The sequence below is a fragment of the Nematolebias whitei genome, chromosome 13 (genome assembly GCF_014905685.2).
Source record: "Nematolebias whitei isolate Nwh7 chromosome 13, NemWhi1, whole genome shotgun sequence".
Taxonomy (NCBI): Eukaryota; Metazoa; Chordata; class Actinopteri; order Cyprinodontiformes; family Rivulidae; genus Nematolebias; species Nematolebias whitei.
The window spans coordinates 8,891,762-8,903,758 of NC_056510.1; positions in this window are offsets into that span (position 1 = coordinate 8,891,762).

Genomic DNA, 11,997 nt, shown 5'->3' on the forward strand with positions numbered 1-11,997 from the left:
CGAGACGAGACGCTCGCATGACACAACAGTGGTAAGCGAAATAACTCGTTTTCAGCCTGAGCTGCACAATCCTCACTAACAGGCTTCACCCAAACGGTGCCGCATTGATGAAGGTGCACACATAGGTCCCTGGCATTCACCGGCTCACATCGGCATAAATGTGAGACCGCAGGATGGGTCCGGTGAGGGACCTCGCTCCCAGCGAGAGCGACACGCACCGAAGCAAGTGCGTGCCTCCGTGGCGCGGGCAGCCTTCACTCATCGCTTCTCAGCGCTCGGCCGCTCACGGCAGCATAAGTGTGAGACAGCTGAACGAACCCAGTGACGAACCTCGTTCCCAGCGAGAGCAGCGCGCATCCCACCAAGAAAACACGTGCTCCCGCGGGGCTCACAGCCTTCACTCAAACGGCACGGCGTGGATGAAGTCGCGCTCACCGCTTCTCAGCGATCGCCCGCTCATGTCAGCATAGATGCAAGATCGCGAAGCGAGCCCAGCGTAGGACCCAGCTCGCGGCAGGAGCGACACGTGCTTCACCGCAGTGGCGTCAAACGCACGTCCCTGCGGCGTCATCAGTTGTCACACACCTCTCCTCAACACACGCCGGTCCACTTAGACATGAAGGTGGACCCGCGGTCCGAACGCAACACACAGGCGTGTTCAGAGCCCTTTACAAAGAAGCTTCGCCTTGGGTCACACGGATCACACTCCCGCGGTGCATGACAGCGGTCGAGGCGGTGGACTGGATGATATCTGTACAAACATGTCACATCACCTAAACGCGCGCCCACTCCACGAACGTTACCCGGAGTGGCTAAAACATGTTCGCCAGACAGATGGATGATCAGGTTGTTAAGCAGGGGCTACACGTTGCTATTTGCAACCCGACCCCATCTGTTCTGAGGAATTTTAGAGACGATCCTGACATCACCAGACCAAATCTCATTCCTAAATGCAGAAGTCCAAGAACTTCTGGTAAGAGGTGATCTCCAGGGTTCCCGACGGAGAAGAAAACACAGGGTTTTACTCACATTACTTCCTGGTTCCCAAACGGAACGGAGGAATGAGACCCATTTTGGATTTGTCAGTTTTCACATGTTGACAACCAAACAACTGTTGGACAACATCCAGAGAAATGACTGGTTTTTTTTCCGTCAACCTGAAAGACGCCTACTTCCACATACCGATCATTCCAAAACACAGAAAATTTCTTTGCTTCTCCTTTCAAGGGATGAAGTATCAGTTCAACAGGCTGCCGTTCGGGTATTCCCTCGTGCCTCGACGTTCTCAAAATGTGTGGAGATGGCCCTGCAACCGTTACACAGAGCAGGGATGAGAGTTTTGTTTTACCTGGACGACCTGCTGCTGCTGTCATGCTGATGAAGCGTTTTTTCAAAAAGTGTTCAAAGACGCAGGCCTATTTTACGCCCACTTGCTCCACAGTGGGATTTAACGCTGGTCCTGCGGGCCCTGATCAAGCTCCATTTGAGCCTCTGGATCAGGTTCCAATTAAATTATTGTCTCTTTAAACAGCCCTGCTGCTGGCTTTAACATCCTCTAAGAGGGTGAGGGATTTTTCTGCCCTCTCTGTCGCGCCGTCATGTCTCAGAATTCAGGCTGACGGCAGCTCAGCTGATTTAAGACCAAATCCAGCTTTTATGCCAAAAAACATCACAAGATCTTTAAATCAAGAACGATATTGTTGGAGGGATTCTTCCCTCCTCCCCACAAATCAGAAGAAGAAACATCTTTCCATCTTCTCTGTCCTATGCGACGTTGACGTGTTACATAGCGCGCACAGCTGCAATGCATCAAACTCAATATTTGTTTGTGCATTATAGAGATGCATCTGCAGGTCGCCCGTTATCCACCCAGCGCCTGTCACACTGGCTGTGTGAGGCCATTTCTGAAGCCTACAGAGCATCAGATTTAGAGCCTCCTGTCAATCTCAGGGTACGCTCGACCAGGGGTATTGCATCCTCGACTGCTTTGCATAATGGTATGACAATGCAGGACATTTGCACTGCGGCCGCATGGTCAACACCCTGCTCATTTACTCGTTTCTATTTACGTGATGTGACGGTTCGTTCCATGACACATTCCGTCCTTAATGTTCTAACAGAATGAATATTGGTGTTCATGGAACCCCGTTTAAACTCACATCTGACTGCATGAATTACAGTGTGAGATGTTATCAGTCACAAGTTATGACTGTTGTTTGGTTCTATTGTCACTAATCAGTTCATGACTATTGTTACCAATCAGTTCAATTGATTAATAATCAGTTCACTTGTTATTATTAATCTGTTCATACTGTTCAGCCGTGAATCATTTGGTTCATGGCCCCCCTTTTTCAACATTTTCCCTTCCCGTTGAAAGTTTCCGGGGCGTTGATGCATTCAGAACGCATAACTACACAGCATGCGTCTTTGCATGGTACACATAATTACGCAATGTGTAATTACGTACCTGGGGAGCTGAGTGACAAGACGTTATTTTGGAGCAAGCTGCTGCTTCATACGGTGTTCGAATGGACCCAGTGAGGCGAGGACCACATCCGCTTCACCCTTAACCCACTAAGCGACAGCCTTAAAGGGCGAAGCCTATATGAAATAGAACGTTGGTTACGTACTGTAACCCCAGATTCTATGAATATAGGCATAGCCCTTTAAGCGTTGGGCCTCACTGGCTCCTAAATGGCTGAAGAAAAAAGCTATTTTGGGAACCGATTACCCGCTCTTAACGTAACTTATACGGACCGGGTGGGGCCCACAGAGCAGGTGGGCGTGGACTAAACTTTTCAGTGTAATGCTTCGCATAACAGGATAAAGCCCACTAAGCGACAGCCTTAAAGGGCGAAGCCTATATTCATAGAATCTGGGGTTACAGTATGTAACCAACGTTTTAAATTGTTTAAACAAACAAAAACAAAAAAAGAAAAAATAATGTACCAAGCAGAGAACTCAACAAATAAAAATGTTTAAAGGCATTGTTATACATTGGACGACGTCCTCAAGAAGTTCAGTCTATGTGGTTGAGGTACGAGCTTGTTTCGGTGAAGCATGATGTCGTGCAGTTTACCAGACTTCAGAGCATCATTTACAGACTGGAGCATTGCAGGTCTGGTGTTCTACCTCATCTCTCCACAGCTTGTCCAGTCCAGAGCCTTGTGTAACCTAAAATTGAAAGAAGACAGTGCACAAGTCAAAATTGGGTTACAGTGACTACAAATTACAATTTGTTGGCCTTTCTTTTGGGAAAAAATATTTTATCAAAAACAAGATATTTACAATTGAAACAAAGTAAAAAAAATGTGACCTTTGCAATTATAAATTACAGTAGCTCAATTTTTCTTTATTTCACTTATCATATTTTATAATTATTGAAGCAGCCTCACCAGGCAGAGATTACAAGATTTTATGTATCTTACCTGCCCTTTTGAAGTGTGTGACAAGCGTCTTTGAATCCAAAGCTGTTTAACAGTTCTATTTCGTATAAGCTTCGCCCTTTAAGGCTGTCGCTGATGGGTTATCCCGATATGCGGAGCATTACACTGAAAAAATTGTGTCCACGCCCACCTGCTGTGTGGGCCCCACCCGGTTCGTATAAATTATGTTAAGAGCGGGAAATCGGCTCCCATTTTTCTTCAGTGAGCTAATAGCACTGTCAGAAGAATGAAGAAGGAAAGTCGTGTAGATGACCAACCTTTGTTAAGAATGCTTGACCCGTCACGTCGACCTCTGGTCGTCCCGGTGAGCTCTCCTCCCCGAGGAGAAGCTGACGAGCAGTCTTGTTTCAAGGTAAGCGCCGAGGAGTATTTCTCAGTTACAGGTCGCTACACACTGGACAACGCCATCTTGTAATTTTCCTCTTATCGCCGACCCCCGGAGCGAATCGGATGGTTCCTCCAGGACAGGCAGCGTCAGCAGCGGCCCCCCGCGGCTCATTCCCTCCTGGAGAGTGTAGTGTCGGTGGAGGGGGGCTGAGCGAATGCTCACCTCATCCCACCTTGTTTCGCATCGGCGATCACACCACTCCCGGCCGACGGCACCCTCTGGGGTTGCCCGCATAACCCAGGAGTGGCTGACATGAAGGGACCTTTTTTACGTCCCGCACCTTTTCCTGCCAGTTCGGATGATCCGGCGGGAGGGTTCTTTTTCTAGGCTCCTTTTCCGTCTCACCGTCCTGACCCCATCTGGCCTCGTTTTTCCCAACAGGGCGTCCTACGGGACGAGGCCACAGCCGGTTTTCCTGGTAGATTGGGGGCCCGGTTCCCACACCCATCACCAGAGCAGAGGGGTTTTCACCGAGCGTTTTTTTCCCTCAGTGCCCCCTGGAGCCGAGCCTGATGGAGGCTTCATCGGAGCAAGATGTCCAGGTGGACTAGCGTCCCGCGTCTCAGGTTAGCGTAATCCAGACGGTGACACCAATCTTCGACTGAGCTCACCAGCATGCGTTCCAGACGGCCACAGTGAACAACACGTTACGCTGTTGGCGTACATGTTCAGAGGTGGGAGTAGACAACGCTCCGTCTGCAGAGCAGCTGACGTCACCCCCAACCAGTGCGCCTCTTTGCTGTCTGCCAGCCCGCATCGCAGCTGGAGGACAGAGTTTTTCAGCGTTTCCCTGAGACCGCCAATAGATGGCGCTCTAGGACAACAAATGCCAGAGCAATTGACGGTTGTGGCAGAGAATGTGTGTAGGTGACACGAGTTTGGAGTAAAACATCATTTAATGATGAAAGTGTCCATTTTTAGACAGTTTGTCAGCTCAGATGATCTGACAGTGGCTCTCTCTCACACCCTCCACACGAAATGAGCCGGTGGCAAGATGGTTCCACGGCCGTCTCGCTGAGCTTCAGCCCATCCAGCCCTCTTCATCCCGGCAACAGAGTGTCCAACGTTTTTCCCAGAGACCCCCAGCAGACGGCGCCCTGGGCCAACGAATCCCAGAGCTCATGGGGGAAAAGATTCAGAATGATGGTCTGCAGAGTGTGTGTGTAAATATGACACAAATGTTGAATAAAACATCATTCAATGATCAAGTGTCTGTTTCTAGCCAGTATGTAAGCTCGGATGGACTCACAGCGGCTGCGCACACACCCTCCACACATAACGAGACGGTGTCTTTAATAAGGGTTTTTTAAACTCACCGTTGCTCCAAGACATGACGAGACGCTCACACCTCACAATGGTAAGCGAAATAACTCGTTGTCAACCCGAGCTGCACGATCCTCACCCAAGCTGTGTCAAATGCGCACTCACGCGACGCAAACAGCCTTAACCCAAACGGCGTTGCGTTGATGATGGTACACATGCAGCTCCCCGGCGTTCACCGACCCACATTGGCATAAATGTGGGACCGCAGGTCGGGTCGGTGGAGGACCTTCGCTCTCAGTGAGAGCAACACACGCCGCATCGAAGCAAACGCGTGCCGCCGCGGCACACGCAGCCTTCATCCACCGCGTCTCAGCGCTCGGCCGCTCACGGCAGCATAAGCGTGAGACAGCTGAGTGAACCCAGTGACGAGTCTCGCTTCCAGCGAGAGCGGCGCGCGTCCCACCAGAGAAAACGTGTGCTCCCGCGGGGCTCTCAGTCTTCACTCAAACGGCACGGCGTAGATGAAGTAGCACTCACAGCTTCGCAGCGCTTGCCCGCTCATGGCGGCATAGATGCGAGATCTCAAAGCGAACACAGCGCAGGACACCGCACGCGGCAGGAGCGACACGCATTTTCACCGCAGTGGCGTCAAACGCGCAGCCCAACGGCGTCATCAGCTGCCACGCTTCGCCTCAGCACACACCGGCCCACCTAGACATGAAGGTTGGTCCGCGGTCCGAACCCAGCACACGGGCGCGTTCAGAGCCCTTTCGAGGAAGCCTCACCTTGGGTCACACGGAAAACATTCCCGCGACACATGACGGCGGTCGAGGCGGTGGACTGGATGACATCCATACAAAACATGACACATCACTTAAACGCACGTCCACTCCACGAACGTTATGCGGAGTGGCTAAAAACATGCTTGCCAGACAGATGGATGGCCAGGGTGTAATGCAAAGGTTTCACGTTGCAATTTGCAACCCGACCCCTTCCGTTCGGAGGAATTTTAGAGACGGTCCTGTCATCACCAGACCAAATCTCATCCCTAAATGCAGAAATCCAAGAGCTTCTGATAAAATAAGTAATCTCCAGAGTTCTCAACAGAGAGAAAAACACAGGGTTTTACTCACGTTACTTCCTGGTTACCAAACGGACCGGAGGGATGAGACCGATTTTGGATCTGTCAGCTTTCAACAAGGTGATCATGGACAAACCATTTCACATGTTGACAACCAGACAGCTGTTGGACAACATCCAGAGAAACGACTGGTTTGTTTTCCGTCGACCTGAAAGATGCTTATTTTCATATACCTATCATCCCAAAACACAGAAAATTCCTGCGTTTCTCCTTTCAAGGGACGAAGTATCAGTACAACATGCTGCCGTTCGGTTATCCTCTCGTGCCTCGTACGTTCTCAAAGTGTGTGGAGACAGCCTTGCATCCGTTACACAGAGCAGGGATGAGAGTTTTGTTTTACCTGGATGACCTGCTGCTGCTGTCACGCTCTAGACAGGAAGCAGTGATGCAGGCTCAGGTGTTGACATCACACCTGTTAAATCTGGGCTTCACCATAAATTGGAAGAAAAACTCAATTTTCCTGGCCCAGTCAATTGTTTATCTGGGAGTGGAGCTAACTCAACCACCATGAGGGCTCGTTTATCACAAACGAGAATCGACACTTTAAAAGACCAGCTCCGTCTCGTAAGACCTGGCAGAGTGGTAACAGCTGCTTTCCATCATGAAGCTGTTAGGAATGATGTCATCAGCTCACACAGTTGTCCCACTGGGTTTATTACACATGAGACGCCTCCAGAGGTGGTTTGCGCGTCTGCGTGTGGATCCAGAAAAACAAAAGAGACGGATGGTCACTGTTCCTCCCTCCGTGAGAGCAGACCTCCGACACTGGGGAAACACCCTGGTTCTGTCGGAGGGAGCCTCCGTCAGCAGACCCACGTCACACGTGCCAGTCTTCACGGACGCGTTGCTGTCAAGTTGGGGGGGGGACATGCCTACCTCAAGCAGTAGGGGCGCTGTGGCCCCATCACACATCAGCCCACATAAATGTTTTGGAGTGTTGCACGGTACTGAACGTGATTCAACACTTTGCTCCTGTGCTACAGAATCAACACGTTTTGATTCACACAGACAACAAGGTGACTGCTGCTTTTATAAACCGGCAGGGGGGTGTGCGCTCAGCCCAGATGTTACACATTGTGCGAAAGCTACTGTGTTGGGCTCACCAAAATCTGTTCTCCATCAGAGCAGTTTACATCCCTGGTGTTGTGAACAAAGGGGCAGATGTGATGTCCAGGGGCAGTCCACATCACGGGGACTGGACTCTCCATCCAGACCTGATGACTCAGACATGGCAGAAATGTAGCAAAGCAGCTGTGGACCTGTTTGCAACACGAGAGAACGCTCAGTGTCAACTATGGTTTTCTCTGAGCCCGCGAGACGAACCACCGCTGGGGTTGGATGCGTTTGCCCACAGCCCATGGCCCAAAACGCTTCTGTATGCGTTTCCTCCACCTCCTCTGATTTTACGGTTCCTGAACCGAGTTCAGGAGGAGGGATTGACAGCTCTCCTGGTGGCCCCCGAGCGCGTGAAGGCACCATGGTTCCCAGTCCTGCAACGCCTGCTGTCGGGGCACCTGTAGAAACTGCCATGGAGGGAGGATGCTCTCCTCCAGGCAGGAGGAGCGATCAGGGGTTACCCAGAAATAGGCCAGCACCTGTGGGTCTGGCCGCTGAGCGGATCCGCTTAGAGAGGATGGGTCTCCCACAGGATGTAGTGCGCACAATCCAGGATTCACGTGCTGCATCTACCACAGCGCTGTACACATCAAAGTGGACAGTTTTTCAGCGCTGGTGTACAGAGAAAGGTGTAGAGGTCATCTCATGTCCACTAGGTGGCATGCTGTCCTTTCTACAACAGCTGATGGACAGAAATTTGGCGTCCAGCATGATTAAAACGTGCGCCACGAAGGGTTCGGAGACAGAACAGGTTTTAATCATCCGCAGATGAAGTGTTTTCTAAAAGGTGTACAGAGACGTAGGTCTGTTTCATCCACTGGCTCCACAGTGGGTTTTAACGTTGGTCCTGCGAGCCCTGATCAAAGCTCCATTTGAGCCTCTGGATCAGGTCCCAATTAATTTCTTGTCTCTTAAAACAGCCCTGTTGCTGGCTTTAACATCCGCTAAGAGGGTGAGTGATTTATCTGCCCTCTCGATTTTCGGTTAATGGTCGGTTCCCGCTCCTGTCTGCTCCCGTTAGCTTTCAGTCCGGTCACGTCCCGGTCACATGAGTTATAATGAGGTTGACTCCGGTCCCGCCAGAATCCGGACGGAATCCAGCCAGAATCACATGACCCGCGGTACTCCCGAAAAAATGTCATCCTCTAGTGCGTACCTTTGCACCTGGCTTTTATGGGTGTGGAGACAATGACAGGTAGCATATTCCTCTCTCTAGTGTTTAACAAATGAAATAACACCAACAACATAAAAAGGCTCTAACACACGAGCCCCTAATTGTTTTGGGCAGAACACATAACAATTTCATATTTCACAACACAAAAAAAATATATAGAGCCATTAATTCCAATAATTATAAAAACAAATGAAAGTTACTTAAATAAATAAAATAAACACTCACTTGAACCACAACTATGCTGCTGCTTCTTTTTCGGCTTTTCCCTCTTTAGGGGTCGCCACAGTGAGTCATCCTTCTCCATCTCACTCTGTCCTCTGCATCCTCTGTCCTCACTCCAACTAACATGTTTCCCTCCTCGTGGTCTTCGACTAACAGTAGCACAATTTCCGCCGGCGCCCTGTTTGTCAACAGCACCAGTGGAGGTCGTCGTTAACCCGGGCCTCGACCGATCCGGTATGGTTTTGCTTTGATGAACTCGCATTTTAGTTTTGGCAAAAGTGTTTTACATCAGACGCCCTTCCTGACAACCCTCACCATTTACCCGGGCTTGGAACCGGCACAAGAGATACACTGGCTTGTGCTCTCTAGTGGCTGGCTTAAACACCACTATGCCGCTGCATTTTTTAAATTCAAACATTAATCCACAGCAACTTCCATCCATCCATCCATCCATCCATCCATTCATCCATCCATCCATCCATCCATCCATCCATCCATCCATTCATCCATTCATCCATTCATTCATTCATTCATTCATTCATTATCTTTACCCGCTTCTTCCTTTTTGGGTCACGGGGGTCGCTTGTGCCCATGTCCAGCCACCACTGTGCGAGGGGTACACCCTGGACAGGTCTCGAGTCCATCACAGGGCTACATAGAGACAAACAAGACAAACAACCATTCACTCTCTCACTCACACCTAGGGACAATTTAGAGTTCCTAGTCAGCCTAACATACATGTTTTTGGTCCGTGGGATGAAACCGGAGTACTTGGAGAAAACACAAGGATGCACAAAGAGAACATGCAAACTGCACCCAGAGGCCTCCGGACCGGGATTTGAACCAGGGTAACCTACTCGCTAAGAGGCAGCAGCTCTACCAGTTGCGCCACCGTGCCACTCAGCAAATTGTACGGACAATTCACACAAACACAACAAACGTAAATTTGTTCATACATTAATTATATATATTTTTTGCAATGGGAGGAAACCAGAGCACCTGGAGTAAACCCTGACAGCATTTTATTCTTCGTGCTGTGCGATAGTAATTAATGTGTGGTGTTGTGGATGTTTCATGCATTTTTTGGAATCATCTCGCTGACCAATTGTTCACACAGGAATACCTATGGAGCACTTGGTTGAAGATGTGAGACCTTGATGTCAAGCTTGCAGTTTTAGTCAAGCTAGCTTGGGTGTTTTGAGGCTGTTGGAGTGGGAGGGAACCAGATTTCCTGGAGAAAATCCTCGCAGGCATGGGAAAGAATTCAAACTGCACACGGGTGACTTTAGGTGACAGTTTGAACCACCACTATGCTGCTGCAGTTTTTCCGTTCAAACATTCATTCACTCAACAAATTGCAGGCACAACTCACACAAACACAACAAACATACATTGATGGATGGATTATTTTATTTTTTTTTGCAATGGGGGGAAAACCAGAGTACCTGGAGTAAACCCTGACAGCGTTTTATTTTTTCGTGCGGTGTGATAGTAATTCATGTCGTATTGTGGATGTTTCGTGTGTTTTTTGGAATCATCTCACTGACCAATTGTTCACACAGGGGTACCTATGGAGCACATGGTTGAAGATGTGAGATTATTCGTCTTTTTGCGTGGCACTGAACGACGGAGCGCGGTTTCTGTCATTAGCATTTATGGAATAACAGCCATTCTGGTAAAAGGACAGACAGAGGTGTAGGTTTCCTTTTTGGCCTGTAGTCCTTCAGTTTGGTGGAATACCTACTTAATTTCTGTTTACGCTTCTGTTTGGCTTTGCTATTTGTGGAAGAATACAGTATTTAGAAATTGAGATGTTGAAAATTGGCTGATGAGAGGAGTTTCCACTGTTATCTGCAAGAGCCACTTTTCTGTACCTGTCATCTATTTTGCTGGGTGCACAAGGCGGAAGTACAGGGCTTCTGTACTTAGTTGCAGCATTTTGGATTTGTGGAGGAACAGAGTATTTGGAAATAGAGCCGGTGGAAGTGGGCTGAGGAGAGGGATTTCCACATGTATCTGCAATAGTCAGTTTTCTGTACCTGTACTTTGTGTTGCTGGGCGCACAAGGTGGAGGTACTGGGATTCTGTCCTTAGTTGCAGCATTTTGGATTTGTGGAAGAACAGAGTGTTTGGAAATTGAGCTGCTGAAGGTGGGCAGAGTAGAGCAATTTCCATTGTTATTTGTGGCACAAGCTGGTGGTAATTTAATTGTTTTCCTGAGTGCATGAGTTGTAGGAGCTGGCTTACTAGCGTAAGACGTATCTAAAACGATTGCAGCCGTGTCTTTTTTCTTTTGTGAACTTTCTGAAACTGTGGCGTTTGAATTAAATGGTGTTTCACTGGGATTGTGCGGAAATTGTGTTCTTACGGTTTGTGTGGTGGCCGCGATAACAGGTAATGTGAGAGTTTGTACTTTGACAAATTTTCCTTTGTCAGTTGCAACAACCTGGGCAAAATGTTTGTTTCTCTGTTCTTGTTTAGTGGCCACTTCCTTCTTCGAGTCATACAATTTCGCTTGGACCGTTTCTGTTCTTGTCTGTCTTACATTCGGCTTTTGCGGAAATTGTGTTCTTACGGTTTGTGTGGTGGCCCCGATAACAGGTAATGTGAGCGTTTGTATTTTGACAAATTTTCCTTTGTCAGTTGCAACAACCTGGGCATTTTTCTTTTGCCTGGCACACATTTGTTCCTGACCTTTTGCCTCAGTTTTAGGTTTTATTGAGGCTTCTCTGCGTTCACAAATGGACTTCTTTGTTAAAACGGTTTTTAATTCCCTTTCCTCGTTTTGTTTTGATCCTTGGGCATCATTTTTAGCCTTCAATTCATCAAAACATTTGTTTCTCTGTTCTTGTTTAGTGGCCACTTCCTTCTTTGAGTCGTACAATTTTGCTTTGACCACTTCTGTTCCTGTCTGTCTTACCTTCGGCTTTTGGTTTGTCGCGAATGTTAATTCAGATAACTTTCTGCTTTTACATTCTTTTGCCAGCTCCTTGCGTAACTTATTAAGAGCATACAGGTCTAAATTGCTCTGAGCATTTATTTTGTTCATTTGCATGGGTTTTTCATGTTGGGTGCGGCCGTGCAGGCCTACGGCTGCATCCCGACATTTAGGCTTCTTTGGTTCGTTTTTTTCCCTACATTCTCTGGGATTTTTTGTTTTTACCGGCACTTGTCTCGCCCATTGGTCATAGAATGGGTGTCGAGTCCTTTGCACTTGGATTTGGTCGTCATCCAGAATGGATGAGTT